Source organism: Fringilla coelebs (assembly GCF_963513975.1).
Source record: "Fringilla coelebs genome assembly, chromosome: 1".
Classification (NCBI taxonomy): Eukaryota; Metazoa; Chordata; class Aves; order Passeriformes; family Fringillidae; genus Fringilla; species Fringilla coelebs.
The window spans coordinates 91,679,938-91,693,618 of NC_140028.1; positions in this window are offsets into that span (position 1 = coordinate 91,679,938).

Consider the following 13,681-nt stretch of genomic DNA (forward strand, 5'->3'; position numbering starts at 1 on the left):
ATGTCTGGTTTAAACATGAATGTCTGGGTGAGTTTTTGCCACCCCATAATGACCTTAAATTTTCAGATGCTGGCTCAGTGTCAAAAGACATGGAAAGGGATGTGATTACTCTCTGCAAACATACCAAGGACAAAGTGCATGATAGGAGGAAAGAGGAATGTAAAAACAATGTTGGCACAGCAATAGGGAAAAGTCAGCCAGAAATATGTTTAGATATTAGAAAAAAAGATTATAAGCTTCAGGGAAAAAAGTGACCCTGGGGCAGATATTGCATAAATATAACAAGGGAAGAAATCCTTTCCTCATTTTTAAGATGGTTGATGCTAAGCATAATACAATGCAGTTACTTGTTGCAGGAAGGGACAGGCCTGGGAAGGTCCCTCTACTCCTATCAAAATTTATATACGCAGGTGGAGAGACAGACATAGAAAAAGGTTGGTTCTACATAGCAAGGTGAGCCTCAAAACAATATGAAAAAAAGAAAATTTATTTCCTCAAGTAAAAAAACCAACCAACCAAACAAACAAAACCCAGCAGTGAGTAGCTAACATAAGCAACCACGTTATAACTTTGGACGTTGTTTTTTTCAAAATATTGGCATATTGTTGTCATGTAGCTATTATGAAGAAATCACACTGTGCAGCAAGAAGCCTTCCTGCAAACCAGGATGAGGAGCACAGAATCAGCTGCAGTTTTTTCACTGCAGGGGTTTCTCTAAAGGAAAAAAATAATAATATGATCATTGGGTTTGTGCACACACACTAAGAAAAATTCAGTTTGCAAACAATGAACATCCTTTGTGTTCAGCGTTGGCAAAGCAATTGATTCTAGTTTGAGATTGGACTTGTGCCACTGCAAAAGCAGTTTGTCTTTTCTGCTCTGAAAAGTACTGTAATGAAGAGCTTCAACAGAGAGGATTTTTATCATTAGACTCTGGCTATATTTTCTTTCAATTTCTCTCACTTCACCAAAAAAAGTATGGAATTCATCATTCTAGCATATTGAGAAATAAAGTAACTCAGAAATGCTGCAGAAAATGTTAGAACTTATTATATAACCAAAAAAACCCAACAACCCACAAAACCCAAAAACAAACACAACAAAACAAACAATAAAACCCTCCCCCCCCCACATTAAATTTCCAATATACTGTTATCCTCCTCCTTCACAAGATTTTCTCTGCTTTCTACCCCAACATTCAGGAACACATGAGGATATGACTTGCCATAGGTCCTGCAGGTCTTAGTATGCATGCTACACACATGGTGGAGTAACAGAGAAAACCCCATAATTATCAGGTGAGAAATAGGATCACATGAATAGAAAAGATTTCCAGAGTGCCAGAGAGCTTTTCTTTTGTACCCTTATGTGTTCAAGAATTCACATTTCCTCTCAAAGCAGATGCCTTTGTATATCCAAGCAAGCAGAATTAGTCCACTTGAAAAAAAAAACCAAAACTGTCCTTCCAATGGCACCTTTATAATAAATTATTAGTAATCTGCTATAAAAATTGGGACCTTACTACAGGTTTCTGAGCCCAAAAGCTTCTTTATTCTTCACTGTGTCAGTATGTCTAATAGAAGATTTCATTTCTCCCTGTGAGTGCTGTACCTCTCATATCCTCAGACCATCTTGGGTAGAACAACCCTGCTGCATTAAGACTCGCAGCCTTAAAACTTGACAGACGTTTCTTTTTAACACCTTTTTATACAAAAGCAATAACAGCAGGTAGTAAACTAGCACTGCTGCACAGCATGGTATAGGAAGGAAGTGCTGTAAACCCTATCACAATTATTTCAGTGAAAGACAAGGCCATCATTAGTACTGTATTGATCAACCTCCCCCTCCCATCTCCACTGTTTGAAAATTCATTCAACATTGTTATTGCTGCCTCAGACAGTATTATTATGACAGACCTGCATTATACAATAAGAGGCTTTGGTATAATTGACATCTGAAGCACCAGGGAGCTCGAATGTTTGCTGCTGGTTAGAATGAGGTCTCCAGAGGGACACTTTCTTCCTTGCAAAAGGGGCTATCACAGAGTCATTGCAGTGTGTAAATCAAATCCTCAGTGACTGCTGTTTTTTCATTACTTGTCTGTGACCTGGAACCAGATCCTTACAACACTGTGCTGCTGATTATCCACTTCTGGAACTCACAACAATACACTGCAACGATGAACCAATACTTGGAAACCGGGTAAAGCTAATGACCTATCTGGGTTAAAACAACAGAAACTTGTTTATTTTTTTGCCTAGTTAAGTAGGAAATTGGATATATAATCCCGCTGTTTGGTGCTGTGGAAAACCTCTGGCTCCCATGCATAGCTGGGCACAGGCCAGACACAGGAAGCACAGGTAGATTTAAAGCATCCATTCCTCCCACCCCCAACCAAATTAAGCTTTTGCCAGAGGTGGTCATTAAAAGACGCACATGTTGCACATTAAAGGCCATGTGGAAATCAAAGCCAGCAATTTACATAGGGTTTCTGCTAGTGTGAAAGCCCAGGCACGCCTGGGACCTCCATCTGGCAGGAGGCTGAGCACAGGAGCTGATGCAGGCAAGCACATACTGAGTCCTACTGAGCCCTGTCCCCCACTGGCAGCTGCGCAACGAACAAAGCACACGAGCAGAATCGGCCCCCAGACAACACATGAGAAAGGCTGATTTTTAATGTCTGACCAGAGCCAGCTCGAGCTAGTGGTAATGATTTATAAGGGGGATTTGAGCCTGCAGAAAGTACTCTACATTTGCCACAGCATGGGGAAATTCTCCTGCATGCCCCAAAGTCAACATAATTTACAAAGTTCATGCCCCACATCAGCTGGCCTGAGGAGGAATTTCACCCACACACCATTTGCACGGATTCACAAGCCCAAAGGCCTCCAGATCACTCAGTTAAACTGTGACTCCCAGGGTAACTGACAGCTCCCCATTCTACCCATACCAGCTAGGTGGGGCACAGCCAAACAACAATATGTAGCTTTATTCCCTGTTGCCATCACAGCTTCCAGGAATCACTACAAGCTGGCACAGGTCACAGCCACTTACTCTTAAGCCAGGACCTGAAACCACACCGCCAATACCCGAACCAAGGAAGAAGTGGTCAATGGGGAAGGCTGAGAAAACAACACCAGTTTTCTTAGGGGAGCAAACCCTCAAATCTGATGGGATTGCTCAGGACATGAGGAGGAGTGTCAGGTCTGCCACCCTCACCTGAGTCACTTCCAGCATGGTGGCATTCATGAATTCACATGGCAGGAAAAAGATCACACTATTGTGCCCACAGCCTGCTCCCCTTCCCCAAAAATCTACGTTCACCCTTTCCTCGGTTAGGCAGAAATTAAACAGTTTTGCAGTATGGACCGGTGCCTGTTCCCCATGCCAATGTGGATTCAAAGCCTGACACCATGCTAGTGGCTGGTTGCTGCTTGGCTTTGATCTACTGGGCTGGTATGGGTGGGGAAGCAGGAGGAGAAACTGCTTGACATGATACAGAATGTGTATCCTTACAGGCAAAGCGAACCCGGGTGTTTTGTGAGTAATGAGTCAGGCAAAGGCAGGAGGAGGCTGCTTGCCACCCTGCTAGGGATGGATATCTCTGGTTAAACAAGCAGCAAAGCAAGGGGTGCTGGAACAGAGGCCAAATGAAGGAGCAGTGGGATAAGTTTGCTGCTTGCATGGAAGAAGAACGCATGGATCTAATTCTACCCAGGATCCAACAGTGACACCGCCACTCCTGCATTTAAGGAGAAGAGGAAAGGTGACTAATGGAGCTTGCTTAGGAGGGGGTGAGAGACCCAAAGCCTGTCTGCCAGAAGGAAGGCTCTGGGCTCTTTTGTCAGTCACTGCCAATGCCCTTGGCTCCCTCTGGCAAAAGCAGAAGGCACAGGCATAGGCTGAACTGAGTAGATGTTCCAGCAGCCCCCCCACACTAAGGCTACAGTGCCAACATTTGTTTTCAATATTCAGGAAAGCCAAGCAAATAAGTCTCAGCAGTTATACTGAGAGAAAACAACAGAAGCCATGGCCCTGAAACCTCAGTGGCACTCTCCTGCAATTATTTCAAAAAAAGACCTGTCTTATTTTCCTGTATTTGCACTCAGCAGGGGGAGTGAACTTATCTGCTGCCTGTGATGTTGGCTTGAGAGCTCTGCTTAGGACACCATCATAATTCTTGTCTTTCTTTTTGCTAATGGTTGCATACCTTTGATTAAAACCTGCATGGTGCATTAAAGGCTAAAACAGATGATGAATGCCATGTAGTACGTTGCGTTAGATCAGAGTTGATTAGAATTTTTGATGATCCAGCAGCTAGAAGAGGAAACTGCATGAGCAGTGAAAATATTCAGCTGTTACTGTTGTAGGAGGCAGTGTCTTTTGTTTGACACAAGATGCAAAACAGTAACTAAATGGACAATGTACTCTCTTGGTCAATGAATAGCTTTCTAGCACAATAGACCTCTGTAAGGAAAAGCTGGTGAATTAATCAGTCCAAATATTTGTAAGACTTCTTGCTTGTTTTCAAGTGGGTAACCCTCCCTGCACAACAATTTTGGAGCCCGATGCTAGTTAGCTTATTTTTCATGATTGCAAATTTAACAATCAAGTATTTTAAAGAAACAAGCTAACAACAAAGCCATGTAGTAAAAGTTAAAGATGCTGACCCAAGTGCACATCACATCAGCATCCAGACAGACACCTTCAGTAGTCTCTGCCAACACACCAGTTAAGCAAAACATTATTGCTGCTCTGGGTGAAAAGATTTGGTTAAACAGGACAGACCTGTTGCAGAGGAGGAAGCTGCCTGATTAAACATAATGCTGCCAGAAAACCGGCAGTATGAGCAAACCCAATGTGCCATGGCGGGAGGTTCACTTTCTAAGGTCATCCAAAATATGAAAGAAGAGTTCATGGAGCAAGTGTATTGAATAGGAACAAAAGAAAAGAGGCAAAAGTGAGTAAGGAGAGATGGAAGAGAAAAAAGAAATTATAAAAAAAGGCCAAACTGTTCTTATGGTACCGATGCCAAGGAAAATGGATTTTATGTGCTCCTTAGTGATCTTATTAACACCAGGATTTTTTTTATATGTAGCTTTTAAAGATCTCTTCCTCCATAAGACAATTTTTAAAGAAAGACACTTATTGCACCATTTTGCAAGACAGAGCACAAGGTATTGGCTCAGTAGTTGTAAAAATGTTGCTAAATACTGTCATTGTCATTTACCTTTCTAGTCAAACTGAGTTTGAGTAAGTGTCTTAACCTTTCCAGATTGGTACACTGATGTTGCAATGGTTTCTTTGTCAGTTAATGCCCCACATGTGCACTTCTAAACTAGATCAGGGCACTCTGGTCAATGGATGGCTGAGGTTACAGAGCAAAAGGGAAGTTAAATCCAAGGCCTCTCTCTTCTAAAACTACAGTTCTAGAGCTGAGTCAGAAGTAGGAACACATGTTTTGAACAAGTATCTGTATCTTCAGGTCCACAGGCCATTCTAGTGTTTAAGTTAGAGCTGCTTTTCAAACCAGTTAGAGATAGATATATATTTACACACAAATCTGGAATAAACTGTCAACTCTCCTCTTAGATTTAACAAGGGACAGCTGGGTAGAAGGCATACTTTGAGAAGCCCAGAAGCAGTAAGGGAAAGCCACAAAGGCCACAGAAATGAAAACACTTCTATTGGTATCACATACAAAGCCACTTCCACAACTGCAAGGAAGCTGTAAATTGCTTTTGCTCCAGGCTTCTCCAGTATGTAGGGGTCAGAGATCTGGATCCTGGATCCTCCTGGGCAAATGCTCTGTTCACCATGCAGAGATACAAGCTCTTTCTCAAGCAAACTGCTGTTTGAATCCCATACGCAGGATTTTGACCTGTTCCTCTCTCTTGCGTGTACTTTACCTATCCTTGCCTGGATGATTCTCTCTGAGAAACTTTCCTTGTGCTTTCTGTCCATGAAGATATGAGTTCCCAAGGTAGAAGGAAGCCATCACAAGGCCTACTTAACTTAAATATTCATTCAGCAGATTACAGGATATCCTGCCCTGTCTAGGCCAGTGTGAAGTTTTGTCCCATCAAAGTGCACCATTACTGCTATGCAGACATGCTTTTCCTAAAGTAGGCTGCTGGAATCAGAGAAAAAAGAAAATCAAATCACAACAAATCAGAGCAAATCAGCATTTCTAGCTGCAAGGCATACCTAGTGCCTTTTTTCCATTTTTGTCACCCACTACTCCATTGCAGCAGATTATGTGCTTAAGATGCACAAGTGAAAAAGAATCGTCCTAGAAAGAGGGTGAAACAAAAGCAAAGTACTGCACAGACAGCTTCAAACAAAACTTGTATGACAAGCCAAAGAAGTAACTAAATAATCTCTTCTCTTATAGAGATAATGGGTTTTGATTCCCAAAAATTGTATCAAATTTTTTATGCATTCTCACTCTGCTCTGGTTACATGCTCTTTCTCCTTCATGTTTAAAAGGGAACATACTCCAAAGGCACACCAGCTAGATTACATGGGCACATTATAAGTTTCACAATCTTGAGAGCATTCTACTTTGATCTCAGAAGCTGATTGTTGGAATCCCACAGAGCAAAGAGATAGCACAGGACGGTCTTTTCACTGATATACACATAAGGAAAAATTTGCGAGATTTCTGTGAAATTGCTCTGGTTTAAAATTTTCTCAAGTGTTTCATTTCAACTATAAATAGAAAACAGAATCTCATGACAAAGATGTAGTTGACATAGTGTGCAATTTATCATCTGTGAGCACATTTCAGAGCACTTGTCTCAAAGCTGACATGCTGTGTGGACTCTGCAATATGACTGCTTTAATACATTCCATGACAAATGCTAGCAAGAGTAGCTGAGATACAAACAATCCACAAAGAAAATTCTCCATTGCCTCTCCTGATCTGGACTTCTTTCTGCTAACAGATAACCTTGGGGAGACAAAAATCTTGCGGCACAAATGGAAAAAACATTGTTTCTCTGGATTACTTCCTACCATGCTTTTGCCATGGGTTGCAAAGACCTATTCCTGGAAGCACACTTAAATAGATTTGACTTCTTCCCCACCTATAAAAATACCACAGACATGCAAATAATCCATAATGTATATGCAGACAGCCACTGAAGTCAACGAACCAACAGAAACAGAAACTGCAGTATCTGATTCCTGCATTCTCCTTTTCAGAATATTTTTCTCCTTGGAACCATTTCTACCAAGAATGAAATAGCAATGTTTTACAGTATAATGCTCTTATTCTCCCACATCTCAGACAGCAGATCCACAGCTGTAAATACAGGTTGACTGTACTAGTACCAGCACAACTGAGAGAAGCAGATGACCTCATCTGCTAGAATCCAGTGTAAGGTGTCAAGGGCTGGAAGTGATTTAAGGCTTGGAGCGGCACCTTGGAGGTGAGGTACCCAGTCTCAGAGTCCAGATGGCAACTATTAAAGAAGAGGTTCTAGATTCAGCCTACTTGAATATTGGCTCCAGAGACTATACAGTACTAAAGACACTTGGATAATCCCTGAGAATTTTCTTTTCTTTCTTGTGCTCTAAGAGGCTACCTATGTGCTGCAAGGGCAAGCTTGTAACTTTGCTATTGTAATAGTCAAACAGTTTAAAGGTTTCCCTGTCTTTTCAAGCCACTTACAACTTTTTTTTTGCACAGGTATAAATCCAGACTGCTGAATCTGGTTCCAGCAGAAGTCTGGATTTGCACAACGATAACTGGTAGCAGACTTTAGCCCACTGTTCTTCTTTTACAACTCTTGCAGTAAGCTAAAGCAACAGCAGACAAGAATCCCTAAAAAATAAGGCCTTGACCAATACTTGCTGGATTTTTCTTTATTTCCTATAGCACCTGCTTGTCTTACACCAGTAGCACAGACTCCTGCAACTGGGCCCAGCAGCAGCCTCCTGCTCTGGTGGACACGCCACCAGAGGGCAATGAAGCACATACCCTGTGTCAGCATCTTGCAGATGGAGAGTTTTGGTCCCAAGTCTGGCAGGTGAAAGCTCCTGTGGCAGCCATAAACACTCTTAGCAGCTCCAGGGAAGAGATCTGGATCCATTTAAAAACCACATTCACTCTGCACTTCCACCCAACACAAGGCTTAGGCTGCAACTTCTCTTCTTGTACTGGTCAGACCCTGGAAAGACAACAACTTCCATAGTCCTAACAGACAAAAATTTACTGGTGACCTTAATGTCTGAGGAACGTACTTCCACTGGAGAAACCTTACCCAAAGCTGTCAACATGCCATTGGCTTCGTGCTCATTCACACTGCTGCACCTCTATGCAGCTCAGGAAAGGGGGAAATCCAAGCTCGGAGTAATGGCTCATTCAGATGAATTTGATGACTTGTGGGCAGAAATTACAATGTTCTTTGGCACGGGGCAAGATGCCATTGAGTACCTTCAACTCTTCAGGGGCGGTTTTCACTTTTTCAGGTCTATTATTTGCAAATGCCATTTTTTGAAGTCCAGAGACTAAGAAGTGGTTATGCATTTTTTAGTGCTGGATTATGTATAGAAATGTATGTATGTATAGAAATGTATGTAAACTCTGGTTTCAAGTCACCTACCAGCACTTCGTTACTGCAGAGCAATACATGGCCATTGATTAAGTACAGAATCAAAACCAAACCTTGCATTTGGTGGGTGACCAATTTTCTAATATCACAATTTAATCATCTTGCTTTGGCACCAGAAACTACTACATGCTATTTTAAGCACCAGAGGTAGGATTTGGGTATCCTAGGTAAATTCAAATTGGCCTAATATAGAAGGTGGTTACTACCATTTGTATGATGAATCATACAAATGGTAGTATCTGAATCAGCTGCCTATTTTGGCAGAAGGTACTGGGGTAGAATAGCTGCCTGATGTCTTTTCAGCTCTGCTGGTCTCAGCTCTGGATTACTTCTGAACAAGTTCAGGTATTGATGGTACTCAAAGCAGGGTCCCTATATCCAGATATCAACAAAGTCTTCCCTGTTTTCCTTGCCCCTAATCTGGGGTTTGATCAGGGAAGCTATTGAAGTCCATGGGAGCCAAAGGGATTTCAAAGCTTTAGAGAATCAGCAGCTTCATCACATTAAAAATACCTAATTAATACAAAGCCAAGGAATGAAGGCAAAACTTTACCATAAGTAATTAAAGCTTTAAAAAGCAGGTATGCTGTCTGCTAGACAGCACCAACCAGAGTAACTTCTGCCTTCCAGGCATGAGTAAGAAGGTTAGATTAACTTTCAACACTACAATACTGGCATAAGTTATTGATATCTAAAAGACTGATACTGTGGTGGGATTTGCATACTCACCAGTGAAGGTGGAGCTCAGCTCCAACAGGTACAAAAATACAGTTCAAAAAGTCTAAGAGAAGAAAGAGTTCAAGAAGTCGGAGACTGATTTGCTCTTAATAGAGGGGCTAGGATAAGTCTTCAGTAAAAAGAAGTCAAGTAGTTGGTGCACGTAAAAGATGAAGAGATTTAAAATGTAGGGTGGGAGGGGAAGGAAAGGAGAAATGAGACTGGGATTTGGAACAAGCTTCAGTAAATGTTGCTTTAACTATTAATTGAAGAGTAAACATCCTATTAAATTCTTATGGAATTTGTGCATGAAAAGTGGTAGCACAAGTCAGATCTGCCCCATGTGGATGCTGTTTATGAAGCAGCCTCCTTGGAAGTGTTCCTTTAGACTTTTGACAAATGAACTTTCTGTAGGTTGTACATTTGAACATGGAATGCCTATTGTTTCCATCTGCCTTTGGCTTGTACAGTTCCTTGGGGGCTTAATAGAGAGACAGACATTTAGTAGAAAGAAGGCTTTATGGAGTGGCAAAAGCACATTCTGGGAGAATGCACTTGGAAGAAAAAAAGAAAACACAACAAAAACAACTCACAACCAACCACTGTTTTCTACAGAAATTAAACCATTTCAGAATAAAAATTCTTTTTAAAAAAGCACATACATTTTTCATGGAGTGGGCCTAAAGCACTTATTTATATTTCATCTCTGTATGACATGATTTTGCTCATCTAATTCCATTTAGAACATTACAATTTTTGTTTCAATTGTCTCTGTGCTGAAACATATTCTGTAAAGTGCCCTGGAGCTGCTGGTATTGTGAATGTTATCTAAATGACTCATTCAAATTTTTAAGGACAACTCAGCTTAGAAATACAGTATTCTGGTTTTCAGTTATTTTTATTTGAAAGTTTTTAATTTGGAGTGCAGAGAAGAAAGATGTAGAACCACAGACAGCACTTGAATAGTGCTGGAAAACTGCTGTTTTCCACTTTACGGGATGAAGCCAGACACGAGCAAGTGGCACCGTTTCTCCTGAAATGCGCAGAGTGAATCTCGATTACTTATGGTGTTTCTGCAAAGGCCCCTTCACAAACAAAAACCCTCTGAAATATCTCTGGCTTTGATCATAATGTGAAAGACAACTATCAAACACCACTGCTTATATGATGTCTGTTTCTGTCGTGCTGCTGCATATTTCACAAATCACAGAACTTCGACTTAACATTTCATGCATGCATTGGTTTTGCACACCTGCATATACCTGTGTGGTGAAATTCTAGCTCCAGTGAAGCAAAAGTTTTCTTAAAATACACATTATATTGTTACAATACACATTTCTTAAAATATATTATACTATATTTCTATTCTATTCTATTATCCAATGCACATAAACATTTACAAATACTTGTTTGAATATAGAGAAGGTCAGGTTCTGTGTCACATATATCACAGGGGGCCTGAGGCTGTAAGGTCTGAATTTTGAAGGTAGGATTTGTTATTTTGCTGAAGTAGACAGACTTAAGGGCTAAATGCTTTCTGAAGAAAGATTTCAAACTCAGGAATACCTGAGTTTGACTTCACTGACATGGAAAAAGTCACTGTAGAAAGGATGATCCTCTGGTGCCAGCATACAGCAGGACAGGAATCCATTGGCTGTTAGGCTACTTTAACTAGCAGAAAACCACTTAACATGAGTTACCTTTACTTTTGCACTGGTAGTTTCCACACAGAATCAGAAAGCTCATTGAATAGGAAATTCTTTCAGGCAGTACAGACATTCAGTTGGGCTCAGTCTATAGAATTGCATGGTTTTTACACATGGAAATGCACCATTTGACTGTCTATGTTCACTGTTGTTTGAAATTAAACTAAAGCAAGCTGGACTTCTGCTCCATAGAGAGTAAGATTTTCTCAGGCTGTCAGAATAAGACCTCTAAGGGAGTCAGGCCATTTTTTCTGAACAGAAAAGAAGTCTTTCCTAAATAACCACCCCATCCTTTACCAATCAGAGAGCATATATAGATATAATTTCCTAAAAGTTAAGGCCAAAAAGGATACTGGATGCACCTACTGTGTATTCACAGACCATTAATTTTAACCAAAACATCTAGTTGATGTTCAAAGACTTTAGTGAGGGAAAAGCATTTCCCTGTTTAGAAAATTATCTGCTACAGGCACAGGGTTGGCAAGACCTGAGGAAGCCATGCAATGGCAAGGAATTAATCATCTGAGATGTACACAAATGATCCTAGCAGACAAACCACACCTCATGCTATATGAGGTGAAAGATCCACAGAGCCTGCCAACCTGACCCAGAGAAAATTCCCTCTCAAACAAACTAAGGCAATCCATAATCACTCTCTATGCCACCTACAAAGAGATCTCCTGCTCTGGCCAATCTCTTGTGCTGCAGGGGAAAGCAGCTCATAACAAAGAAAAGAAGCTGCATACAGAAACCTTCATTCCTTGCGCAAGGGAGGAGATGAAAAGAAATCTGCCCTGATCATCTTCAGAGAAATTTGGGTCTGTTAATTGTCTTAATGTGGAGTTGCTGTCTAGGAGCTTTTGAGTTGAACACTTTCCCATTAAGGAAAAGGATGAGAAAGGCAAGCTGCCCAGGCCAGCCTTGAGCTTTCTCGCAGTCAGAAAGCAGCTTCTTATTTCAAGACTGAGTTAGCTGAACTTCAGCTTCTGTCAGCCAGGTGGAAAAGCCTCTGTTGTCAGGTGTCTTCTTCAGACTGACCCCTCGCCCTGCTCTCTAAATGCTCTGAATTCTCAACACCCCTCATCCTGATGTTTGTTTTCCAGTCCTTAACTCACATTACAGCCCAGCTTAGACAGAACAGGACGCATCACCTGATGAAGAAGCCTACAAACAGTACTAAATGTTCCTCTTTTTCATGGATCAGGCCAACCCTTTTTCTTGCTACAACACAGGAGGAAAAATTAAAATTAAAGAAATTATCTGTGATGCCACCTAAGTTCATCCATAAACCATTTTCCAAAATGCAACTTTGTTCTCCAAGCCAATATATACCAGCCCAGGCTTGACTGTATTAAAAAACACCTTTTTGTTACAACAGAAATCTTAAACTTAACCTTAAATCTTAAGAAATCTTAAGATCTTAAAAGGCAAGAAATCTTAAAGGCGATTACTCTTTACTTGGCCTTATTTTTTCCAAACTTGTTGTTGTTATACATCAGCTGATGCTATATATTGGTGACTATAAGACTGATTAAGGTTTGCCTGGCCCACTCCCCAAGTGTATGGAGTAAAACTACTGTAAAAGTACTTGAACAAGCTGAATGAATTTAGGGCAGAGGATGCTTCCTATAGAGACTGTCACAACTGGAAAGAGAGAAAGATTATTGAATATTTTAGGCAGTAGGTAAGCTATAAAGCTGAAGAATATTTCTTTGCTTGCACAGAACAGAAAAAAAAAAAGAGTAGAGGAGAGATTTTGCTCAGGGGACAGCAACTGCATTGCTGATTGAGGTGGAAAATCTGTGAAGGAGCCTCTTGTTAGAACTGTTGGCAGTGTATAATCCAGAGCAGTACATGCTTTCCCTTCACCAGACAGGGATTTTCATTTCATCTATCATTCAGAACTTGTTGTAACGCTTCCAAAAGTCACATTACATTGTCATACACTCCCATTAACACAAAGGCTTACTCTCAGTGTAGTAATTGGCTGCTGTGGAAGATGGGCATGGGGAGCAGCTGCTACAGGTGGCCTTTTCACATTGAGCTGCTCCATCAATGCGTTCAGCCAGAGAAGCTGCGTTTCTCCTGAAGATGAATTGCATCTCCCCAGCTTCCTGTACAACACTTTGTACCTGGCTGTCCTGAATATTTCTAAAATCCTTCCTCACCACTATGCCAATTATACTACTACAACCATCTCAACCAAATTAAACACAAGAGTTGCTTCCACCAAATAACGAAATTTCTGAGACCTACAGAAAGCCCAGCAACACCTCTGAAACTATTGGCTACAATCCTCTTCCCTATAGAGAGGAAGGCCAGGCCATGTCATACCATATTTTCTTCATAAGAAGGAGATCACTTTTCTCCTCAGCAAGAACACTACAGTTAGCCGTATCAGAAGTAGTAGCAAAAGTTGCATTTTCAGTGGTCAGGAATGAAAACACACTGGTGTTTCAAAATGCCATTCTAGAGAAGAGAATGAAACAAACATAAGTCAGACCATGATTTTTAAATTTCCATACCTTCGAGTCAGTGTGATAATCGTCTTTCAATGTCAAAGGATAAAGAAAGCAAAATTTATTATGATCATTATTTTCCTTTAAGCTTTGCAGTTTCCACATGTCTGAACTTACCAGG